The following is a 10,748-nucleotide window of genomic DNA, read 5'->3' as shown; positions in this document are numbered from 1 at the left end:
GGTCTCGTTGGACTTCGCTTTTTGCCGCAAACCTCGCTGTGGGCTCAATATGGGCTGAATCTCGAGGTAGCAAATCCTAACAATCTCCACCTCGACTCGATATTCAACTTCCTCCAAACTCCGAGAGCTTCTGGATCTCCTCGCCCCCATGCCCTGGGGCAATCGCCTGCTGATCATGGATGGGCAAACATGGGAGTCGAGCCAGGCTGCTTGATCCCATCTCCGTCGTATGATATGCTCCTCCTGACCTGAGACCTGCTCGGGGCATCGTCCTGCGGCAATAGGAATCTCACCTTGCGACGTCGCCTCTCATCCTCCCGAGTCTTCTGTCTCGTGCCCGATCCGCCTCCTGGAGCTCCACCTCGCTCTGGGCTCCACCTGGCTCCCGAACCTCCACCTCGCACTGGGCTCCTTGCCAGATAATAATGTCCTCTACTTCCCTTCTTCCCCTCCAGCATAATCCTATCACCACGTAGCACCCTCAGGATTCTTTCACCAGCTACCGTCCTGTAGCCTCTCGAATCCAGTCTGCTAAGTGAGATAAAATTCCGTCTGAAATCGGGTATATATCGGACCTCCTCCAATCTCCTCACTGCATCATCATGTGTCCTCCAGCTGACCGTCCCAATGCCTCTGATCGCACAGCTCGATCCATCTGGCAGATATACAGTGCCCTCACTGTTCTCCAGGGAGTCAAGCTGCTCCTTTCTGCAACACACATGATAGGGGCATGCAGAATCTAATATCCACTATTGGAAAGAAGTAGATACCTCGTCAGATATCTCAAAGACATCTCCATCTAAATCACTGCCGACCGTCGCTACAGCAGCCACCGTCCGATTTTTCAGTTGAGGGCAATCTCTGGCTAGATGCCCCAACTCCTCACATCGGTAACACCTGGTTTTGCTCAAGTCCCTCCTGGACTTGGATCGCCCTCGTTGCGATCTCCTGTCGCTCCGTCTACCACCTCCTGCTCCTCCAGAAGCCACCAAAGCTGAGCTACCGCCACTTGAGCTTGAAGCTGGGTTCTCCCTCCTAAGAACCTAGTTCTGGAGTATCGCCGCGGTGACTTCGTCCATCTTGATAGTGCTCTTCCCCACTAGAAGAGCAGTCACCAAGGACTCGTACGAAGGGGGAAGCGACGCCAGCAAAACCAGCGCCCTGGTCTTCTCCTCAACATTCTCACCAACGCTGAGGAGGTCGGTGAGGATCTTCTGGAAGTGGCTCAAATGCTCCTGCACGCTCTGTACCTCGGTCATCCGCAGTTGGTAAAACTGCCTCCAGAGGAAAAGAGTGTTGGTGAGAGACTTCGCCATGTACAACTCCTCGAGCTTCGACCACAGCACCGTTGGGGAAGTCTCGCTCAGCACATGGATCACCACCTCATCCGTCAGGTACATGCGGATGGTACTCACTGCCTGCATCTGTAGCCGTTTCCAATCCCACACCTCCATGGTGGTCGGCTTCTCATCGCACAAGAGAGCATCGATCAACCCCTGTTGGATGAGCACGTCCTTCACCCTTGCCTGCCACAAGGAGAAATTGCTCTTACCATCAAACTTGTTGATCTCCATCTTGATTGTTCCTGTTTTCTCCATCTTCAGTCTTGCTCACCACCACTGCAATCTGCATCCTTGTACCGCCTTGCTCTGATACCACTTGTTGGGTGGATGTCTGGCCAGGACACCACCTCTCAAGATCTTTTCAGTACCACGCGATGCAGCAGGAAGAAAGAAGAAACAAAACCAAAGAAAAAACAATCAAAATACGTGGATCAGCCACAAAAGGGCTCGCCTCCACGGGGCATACAAACTTTACTATGAAAAAGAAATTTTACAAGAGGAGACCTCACCCTCAACCCTTGTACACCTAATTCTCTCTCATCTGGAGTTCTCCTCACAAAAGCTCTCTCTCTCTAAAAGACCCTCCCTGAATCCCTGAAGTGCCTGGCGACCGCTGTCCAAGAGCCTCCTGCTCCTTCTCTCTCAGCGCTCTCGCCTCTCTCTCTCTTCTCGGGTTCGTACGGGCTTCGTACGGCGCAAATCTGGACCACACTTCTCTGTTTCACGCACAGGGCCTTTTATAGACCTTAATCATGACTTAGATCATGATTAAGACTCCTTAATCAACCCAAATTACATCCCAGACCGTCGGATCAAGACCGGGAGCCACCCATGCCGTCGGATCGCGCTCCGATCCACGGAATAGTGCCGTGGACTGCGAAAAATGCATGGAAAATGCCCATGCGGTCCACAGGCCCCGTCGTGGACCACCCGGTCCACGGTGGACCGGGGCAAAGAGGCGAGCAGGCCGCTGGGCCTGGGCCGGCCCGCGCGCGCGGGCCTGCACGCGCCTAGGCCGCGCGCCCGCCTGGGCCCCACGTCCCGCGCGGGCCTGGGTCGCGCGTCCTGCGGCCGCGCCGCTGCCGCCCGCCGCCGGTCGCCGGCGGTCCTCCGCCGTCTTGAATGTCGTGTCGACTTCAAAAGCTCGTATCTCCTCCATCCGAGCTTCGTTTCGGATGATCTTGGTCTCGTTGGACTCTATTTTTTGTCGCGAACCTCGCTGTGGACTCAATGTGGACTGAATCTCGAGGCGTCAAATCCTAACATCTTGAAAAGACTAAATGATAAGCATCTATGGCCAAGATACGGACCAGATCAAGTAGTAAGTGATCATTGCTTGAAAGAAAGAAATCCCCTGCTAATGCATAAGTTGCCAACCAATCAGCAACTTGATTAGCTTCTCAAAAAATATGTGAGATAGTGATAGTTAAGAATGAGGAGAGCTATATATTGATGTCTTGGAGCCTAGGGGAATGACACAACTTAATGTTTGTCTTATGGTTGATCCAGGAGATGACAACTTGACAATTGAAGAATCACCCTGCAACCAAATAGTACAAGGATAAAGGGAAGAGATAAGAGTATGCAAACCAAGCTATAAACCAGTGAGCTCCACATAAGATATGGAACAAAGAGGTAAGGATTTGCCACCAGCACATAAAAGAGCTCCTTCAGATTTCTTATAATAAAGGCTGTAGCTGTTTTGGAGTTACAAACTGCTACATCAAAATTAATTACCAACATCCTAAAGGATGGGGCTAACCATGATATGAGGTGAGAGGTCAAAAATTGCAATGCAGATAGCAAAAGATTATCCCAGTACTTTGATCAGGTAAGGGCAGTTGAAAAAGAGGAAGGAGCAAAGGAGAAGTGATCCTGAGAAAAGACCATACACTGATATAGCAAGGAATTCACTGTAGAACAAGAGATTTAGAAAAGGTGGCCATTGCGAGCATCCCAAATAAGAAGAGCCATGTAAATAGTCACAGCCCTAGCCAACATCTCAATCTTGATGTTCGTTAGAAAAGCAAGCAAATCCGATAAAGAAGATGACCTAAAGGCTGTGAGAAAATGAGCCAATGCCAACCAATAGTCTTGCATAAATATGCAAACAATAGTAAAATGCTCAGAATCTCCTAAAATATTAGGACATAAATCACAAGTAGTAAAAGATCCCAGAATAATTCTCCTTGAGGCAAGAAGATACTTAGAAGGTAAGCACTGCCAGATAAGTTTCCAACAAAAATATTTAACATATATAGGAACAAACAACTGCCAAATCTACTTGAATGAATGAATTTGCGAGCCAAAATGATGAGGATCAAGAGCCAAAAACATGTCTTTAGAGATAATGTATGAGGAATGGATGGGTGCCCAACAAAACTGGTCAGCCCAGTTGCCCATTGGAAGGGACAAAGATGATATAAGGGCTATTAGATCCACACTAAATATGTTTGAAAGAGTACTAGAATCTCAAGTGCGATCAGGGATAATAAAGTGGGCTATAGAGTAGTGCTGAAGATCGACATGAGCATTAAAATAGGAAGGCCAATAAAACAAAGGAAGAGAAAAGAGCTAGAGGTCAGTCCAAATATTAACAGATTGCCTATTAGTGACCTATCACATGAATTGATACTGAATTTTTAACCAAAAAAATAGATCTTATGCTAGATAGGAAAGCAGTAAGCAGACTTCTGATAGCCAATCCATGAAATAAAAAATTTGGTACTTTGAAGAAACAAAGCAAGCCCATGATGAGTGAGGGTGTAGGACTAGATTGATAGCTCATTTAGCTAAAAAAATTTACTGGATAGCCTTGATAGAGTGCAAGCCTAATCCTCCTATAGCTTTAGGTTTGCATATAGTATCCTAGGCAATAGGATGAAATCTCCATTGCCGAGAGGAGTGCCCCCACAAGAAAGCTTTGAACTCAGATTCGATAGAGTCAAATACTTTAATAGGAACAGGAACAACACACAGCATAAATAGAAGTAGAACATAGGATGGAGTGAAGCAAAGTGAGCTGACCCACAAAGGAGAGGGCTTTACATTTTCAAATAGCAGTCTTACAATTTTTTTTTTAATAAGAAAGGAGAAGTTAGCAATATGCAAATGCGAGGTAGATATAGGGACTCTAAGATAAGTTCAAATCCTACTTTTACGAGGCATATACAAGATAGAAGAGATAAGCCGCCTCACCTCCAAAGAGATAGAAGGACTGCAAGTAAAATAGGACTTAGAGATATTAACTTGCTGTTTAGAAGCATGACAATATGCTTCCAATATTAGCTTAAGCCATAGAACATCACGAGCTGAAGCTCAAGCAAAAAAGATGTAATCATCCACAAATAGAACATGAGAAATAATGGGCCCATGCGTGCATGGGCAATAAGCCCAAAGAAGACCTATATGAACAGTCCCTTGTAAAGAAAGTGAGAGAATTTTGGAACATAGAATGAAAAGAAGTAGAGTGAGCGAGCAGCCCCAATGAAGATCACAAAGAGTGGAAAATAAAGAAGCCATCTGACTATTGATTAACAAAGAAAAGTAGAGATATTTAATATAAGCTACAATCCATTGAATAAATTGAGGAGCAAAACCAAACTGATGCAAAATATACTCTAGGTAGGGCCATTGCACTCGATCGAAAGCCTTCTCCACGTTAGCTTTATTCATCATAAGGCTACGAGCTGAAGAGGCATGGTGGATAGAGTGAATAAGCTCCTGGATAAGAAGAATACTTTTCATAATGCTCCTACTTGCTACAAAAATCTCTTGCTCAGGAGAAATCAGAAGCAGCATAAGAGGCTTGTTATGATGGAGCAACACAGTAACCATTATTTTGTAAATGTATTCTAGAGATTGATGGGCTGAAAGTTGGAAACATGAATAGGATGAGGCATCTTGGGGACTAAGACAATAAAAGATTACTTTCAGATAGGAATCATGACTAATGTTGCAAAGAAGTAAAGAACCCCCTGAATAATGTCATCTTTTATAATATGCCAATAATCTCTAAAAAAAGATGGAGAAAAATCATGAGGACTTGAGGCTTTATCTGGATATATGGAATGGATAGCATGAATAATTTCTTCTTCCATAATAGGGGCTGTAAGAGCCTCATTCTAGCTAGATGCAATCCTTGATGGAAAGGGAGGAAGCCAAAGATCATTAGGTTAATGAACATGCTCCCAATGTTGATAGAAATGCAAGAAGCTCCCTACCAACCATCACTGATCCCTCTAGCCATTGCCCATTTTGGGTTTTAATGATAAAATTTTGCTTCTTCTACATCGAATAATAGTGGAGCAGTGAAAATCTTTGTATGTGCGTCCCCTTCTCAGAGCTAGGTAATTTAGACTTCTATCTCCAAAATTTTTTTTGAACGGTTAGCATTTTATGATATTCTCACAAGAGTCTCAATAGATACAAATGATCATCATGTGAGAGCCCACCGATTTGAGCATCTCTGGCTTGAAGAAGATGAATTTGCTGGGATAATTGCTGGCTCTTATAGAAGATATTACCAATACAATGACGGTTCCATTTCTGAAGTACTTATTTGACTTGAGATAGAAGCATCGAAACACGCTTATCAGGGAAAAGATGATGAGCACCCTGCTAAGCTTTACGAATGATAGAATGAGCCCCACAAAGGTTTTAAAAGTTATGAAATCGGAAGTACCGACACTGGCCAACCTGTCGATGTATAGCATGTAATAAAATTGGATAATGATTTGATGCAAAACATAACAAGTGCTAAATCAGGTATCAAGATAAAGGTCCAACCAAGAGGCAGAAACAAAAGCCCGATCAAGACATTTGCAGACCCTAGAATGACTTTGTTGGTTATTACACCAAGTAAACTTAGGACCCTGAAATTCCAAATCAATTAGACCGGAGGTGGATAGAAATACTCGAAACTCATTAACATCTCTATTAGCCCAGAAAGGTTTATCATCCTATTTATCCTCTAGAGATAGAAGACAATTGAAATCCCCCATAAATAGCATAGGAAGTCCTAAGTTTGGCACTTGGGCAGCTAAATCCTATACCACACGATGATGAATTCCATTAGCAGTAGCATAGACAACACCTAGGATCCAGGATGACGTAGAAGGAGTAGAAATAAGCCCATAGTAGACCTGCCTATCAGAATGAGTACAACTGACATCACCTAAGTCCTTCCTCCATGCAAGAAGAATTCTCCCAGAAAGACCCTAAGAGGGCACAATGAAGAGGTCCCACCTTAGGCCCATGATGCGGTGGATTCAAGGCAAAGAGCCCTCATCCAGTCTTGTTTCAACAAAACAACAAAGATCAATCGAAAACTAACGAAGAAGTGATTTAGCATACCTAACAAAGGGGGCCTTAGCATCACCCCTTTAATTCTAGAGTAGAATATTCATGAGAAATGAGAGGAGAGAGAGTGCAGTGCTTTATCCTCAAACTACTGTAAAGAGGATTGAAGCTCAATAGATAGCCCGCAAGGTCCTAAAGTATGCTGCAACATAGTAAAGAGAGAGTCACGGGACTTAGCAAAATTATCAGATAGTGTAGTGGCTGATAAGGATTTAGAAGATGAAGTGAAAGTAGCATCATGTAGCATGCAAGTCTGTTCTAAAGATAGGAAAGAAATTGCTACAAGAGAAATTGGTGCTATGTCAGACACTGCAGATGATTGAGTGGATGCAAAGGATCTAGCTATTGGGCTCTCAACATGAAATGAAGGGCCATCCTTAGATGATCCTTCCAGCCAACTTATAGAAGCAAAGTTGATCACTGGGCGCCAAACCTCCTTCTTATTAGAGCCCCTAGGATAAGGAGCCAACACTAGAGATGATTTAGAAGAAAGGCCGGCTAGTTGCTCTTCTCGAATGATAAACTTAGATTGAAGTGGAGGTTCAGAACCTAATGAACGATTAGAGTTAGGCAACTTAATTGGAGAGAGCACTTGTCTTCTCTTTTTGAGCACTAGGCTGCAAAGGTAAGAAATAGATATCCATGGGTGTGGAGTCTAGAGGGTCTGAACTATCCTGGATAACTAGAGGGGCAAATCAGGATCCTTCAGCAGCTACAGGTGAAACCCCAGCAACATTACCTTCCCGTGAGATTGGCTTCCTTGAAGAGCTTTTGCGCACTATCTGCCACGACACAGTGGAAAGCTTCACTGTTTTTAGATGGGTAGGCAATCGATATCCTTACTTGGATGTTTCAGAGAAAACTAGAATCCTAGAAGCACGTATCGAAGGGCCATACAATGGTTTGCTAGTAGAAGGCACAGAGGCCAAACAACTAGTACAAGTATCTAGAGTGACCTGCAACCTTCCACAGCTATAACAAAGATCTGAAAGATCTTTATAAATAAATTATTGCCATATCACCTCATCTTTGATTTGAATTTTAGTGCCCAGGCATAGGGGCTTAGTAAGATCGAAGGTTACACATACATGTGCAAACCTCATGTGGGTAAGATTTGCAGTCCATTCATCTATGAATTTCGGCATACCAACCTTAAAAGCAATTTTGATAATTAACTCCTTATCCCAAATATTTAATAAGAGGTCCGACATCTAGAGCCAAATATTAATAGTAGAGATAGAGTCCTTGTCTAGCTTAAAAGAGGCACACCAGGTCTACAGAGCAAGGAGCTAGCCCACAAGTGATCAAGAATCTCACTCCAAAATCCTAGCCCGTATCTCCTCAGAAGGAAAGCAGAACAAGAAGAAGCTCTCAGATAATGAGAGTACCTGAAAATCAGCATCAATAGCCACCAAATTTTCAACTCACATTGGACAAATTCCATCAAAAAATTCTTATCCAAGAATTTGCCAATCGCAGCAGTATTGCATCGATGAGAGGCTCATTGAAGCTTCTTATTGGTGAAGACAACCAAATCCATAAACTTCTCATCAAGTGCACTGATGTCATCCTTTGTGGCATGCTCCATCTCCCATCAGAAATGGCAACTACCCTAGACAACCTATGATCAGGACTAGCCATCGTTCGGAGAAGACTCCATTGGTGATCGGAGAGATGGCAAAGCCATCTCTCTCCATTTGAAGTCGATGCCTTAGCAGATTGGCTAAGCGGAACATCAGTAGTAGATGAAGAAACCTGTCGATGAAGCTGCCCAATTTTCCTTCCCATCTAATGGACTTGAAGGTCGGTTGGGCGAGACATCAGTAGGAGCACCTGAATTGAGCTCCATCCAGGAGCTCGCCGGCACAAAAAGCCCCTGATCGGAGGGTCCAGCTTTCAAAGCTTTCTGCATGAAAAAAATATGAAGTATTTTAAAGTGAGAATTAACATCTCTTTTTTGCAAATATCCTAGTCCCCATCAAATACAATAAGAAATCATAGTAAGCTATCTTTATTTATATACATAATAAAAAAAATTTAAAAGTTTGAACATGTAAATCAAGTTTCTAAGGTTATTCATGTAAGATACATTATGCTTATTGAACATAAGTAGGCATCTCTCACACATGAGAATCCAGGCATTTTTTTTGGTAAATATCTCGACCCAAATCAGATACGTCGATGAATCAAAGATGTCTACCTTTATCTATAACTTATAACATGAGAATCTCAAAGTAAAAACATCTGATGCTAACTTTCAGCCCTCAATTGAAATCTATAAAATATAACATGAAAATATTAGAATTCAAACATATGAAACCAGCTTTCAAAGTCTTCCACATAAAAAACATGATCTCTTTTAGAACAAGAATTAACACATCTTTTTTTATAAATATCCTAGTCCTCATCGAATACTATAAGAAAATATAATTGGCATTCTATATTCATAATACATAATAATAAGAAAAAAATCTTAAAGTCCATAAATGTAAAGCTAGTTCCTAAAGCATTTTATGTAAGATACATGACACCTATTGAACATAAGTAGGCATCTCTTTTATAAGCATCCCGATCCTAACATGGTATTAGAAGAAATCATAATCATTTAGTCTTGTTTAGTTTTAGAAAGCAATACGGTAAAATTTGTTAAGGAAAACAATGATCCCACTATCAACTAAGATTTTTGATAAATAACTTAGTTGGCTTTTTGTTTTTTGAGAATGCATGTTGTAACATATCACTGCATATGCACTATCATTGTATGATATCTTTCTATCTTTACACTTCTTAATGATTAATTATAAATTTAAATTTTATGCAAATTCAATATATTTGTTACTTAAATATATGTATAGTAATTGACTAATTAACTCATTTAAGCCATTGAACCATCTGAGTCAAAAACTCATTTAAACCTCTAAGTTCAAATACATACGATAACTCATCAAAGCCTACCATGCAAGCAATATATCCCTTGCACATAAGAAATAAGACACCAAGGCATATCGTTTAATATTAATAAATCAAGGTTATCTTCCTTTATCTATAATATATACGAGAATCTCAGAGATTAAACATACGAGAGATCAGCTTTCAAAACTTTCTACATGAAATGTGTCACTTTCTCTTGGAGTTCTAGGTGATTAGAGCATGTTGAATTTTTTTTTAGGTTACTTTAACCTAGCGAAAGCATGTATGAAAATATTTTTTATATGAAGCATGCAAATCTAAATCATAAATTACCTATGGATCTTATAACATGCTGAAATAAATTTAACGAGTAGATCTGAAATTAAAAAATTAGAGAAGAAAAATCGAATATACATGAAGCGCTTTTCTTCTTCTTACTCGGATCGGATCCGATGGATGCCCGGAGTTTTTGTTAGAGCCACATGCATGTCCGACCTCTACGGATATCCACACAGATCAAGATCGTTGATCGAAATACTAAGACCCCCAGAGTGCTAGCTTCCTTGTAAGCCTCATTTCTTGACTTGGATCTACATCTTCTTCTTTTAGAACTCGAAGATGAAAGATCACTGCTCGAACCCTTCGTACAGATTTAAAGAGATCTTTCTAGAATGCTAAGAAGAGAAGAAAAAACTTTTCTTCTTCTCTTTCTCTCTCTCTAAACTCTCTCTCTCTCTGATCTAATCTGAGGAGGAGGTGGGGCATGAAGAGAAAAAAGGAAGAATGGCATGGAGATGGAACTTGCGGCAGGAATAAAACTCATAGAAGAATACATGCATGCAAGCCTTCATGCCCCTTTTAATTTTTATCGATGCCAAACCAATCCCAATGCCCCAACCTGATAAGAGCTAATCCCAACTAATTCCAATTCAAATTAGAATTCAGTTTAGGATTAAATTTTATTAAGAAAGAGCCCATGCCCTTGGGGAGGTGCCAACTTGCACCTCCTCTTCTTTTCATGCACATGAAGAGAAGGGGCATGAATTTTAGTGCCCCTCTCTCCTCTTAGTCAGCCAATTAGAGAGAAAATCCAATCAACATGGGCTTAAGCAATCTATTTCAATTTGATTTTAA

Source organism: Elaeis guineensis, chromosome 6 (genome assembly GCF_000442705.2).
Source record: "Elaeis guineensis isolate ETL-2024a chromosome 6, EG11, whole genome shotgun sequence".
Classification (NCBI taxonomy): Eukaryota; Viridiplantae; Streptophyta; class Magnoliopsida; order Arecales; family Arecaceae; genus Elaeis; species Elaeis guineensis.
Note: the sequence above shows the minus strand (reverse complement) of the source record.